We start from the raw sequence: 1,230 nt of genomic DNA on the forward strand, positions 1-1,230 counted from the left end.
TCTCGGGCGGTGTGCCGAAAAGACGAGCAAACTTGATTATTTAGAGGAAGTAAAAGTCGTAACAAGGTTTCCGTAGGTGAACCTGCGGAAGGATCATTACCGAATTGCAAAACACGCAAAACATACACAATTCGTGTACGAAAAACGCAATGTCATCGGAGACCAGGGCCAGACCCTACTCCGACTGACAAAACCCAGTGACAACGCAAGACGAAACGTCGGGGTATCTGTACCGGTTTAATGAGCAACGGCCGCCCCAGACGTCTAGTCATTCTTATCAATCAATACACGTACCAAGCAGTAACCAAAATTGCAGGCAAAGGACTTCGGGCCACGGCTCTGTCGTCAGCCTCAAAAAACAAAAACGAGATGAAATCACTCTAAGCGGTGGATCACTCGGCTCGTGTGTCGATGAAGAGCGCAGCCAGGTGCGTGAATTAATGTGAATTGCAGGACACATGAACATCGATATCTTGAACGCACATTGCGGCCCTGGGTCACTCCCGGAGCCACGCCTGTCTGAGGGTCGGCAAAACATCTATCGCAACGGTATGCACATAACGTTGCGCCTTGGGCCGTACAACTCCACGTCGATTGATTGTTTTCATGGTACGGGGAGCGGTCCCAAATGTTATCTGATCGGAGGTGCTTTACGCACGACAACCGAGTAGTTCGGTGTTGAAATCGCCCAGAACGGGACGACAGAGACGCAGCTCGAATCACATCAGTGTGCGCTCGAATGTCACCGTCACTGACGTTTTCAGTTGAGACTCCGTGAAGGCCAAACCATTTATCGAAAATGAATCACTTTCCGACCTCAGATCAGACGAGACTACCCGCTGAATTTAAGCATATCACTAAGCGGAGGAAAAGAAACTAACAAGGATTCCCCCAGTAACGGCGAGTGAAGTGGGAATAGCCCAGCACCGAATCCCTCAGCCTTGCGCTGCCGGGAACTGTGGTGTTTGGGACGACCGCTGTCGTGCAGTTCGGGTGCCCAAGTCCTCCCGATCGGGGCCTCTCCCAAAGTGGGTGTCAGGCCTTTACCGGCACTCGTCTACACGGCTATGGTCGTCCTCGGAGTCGGGTTGTTTGGGAATGCAGCCCAAAGCTGGTGGTAAACTCCATCTAAGGCTAAATACTGACACGAGTCCGATAGCGGACAAGTACCGTGAGGGAAAGTTGAAAAGAACTTTGAAGAGAGAGTTCAAGAGTACGTGAAACCGCTTA

General features: G+C 51.1%; 1 non-coding gene across 1 annotated transcript; it reads left to right on the top strand.

Annotated features, from left to right (window-relative positions):
• Positions 1-376: 376 nt before the first annotated feature.
• LOC117320302 lies at positions 377-529 on the top strand. Its single transcript, XR_004531000.1, has one exon. It is a non-coding gene; the product is annotated as a 5.8S ribosomal RNA (ribosomal RNA).
• The last annotated feature ends 701 nt before the right edge of the window (positions 530-1,230 follow it).

Source organism: Pecten maximus, unplaced genomic scaffold (assembly GCF_902652985.1).
Source record: "Pecten maximus unplaced genomic scaffold, xPecMax1.1, whole genome shotgun sequence".
NCBI lineage: Eukaryota > Metazoa > Mollusca > Bivalvia > Pectinida > Pectinidae > Pecten > Pecten maximus.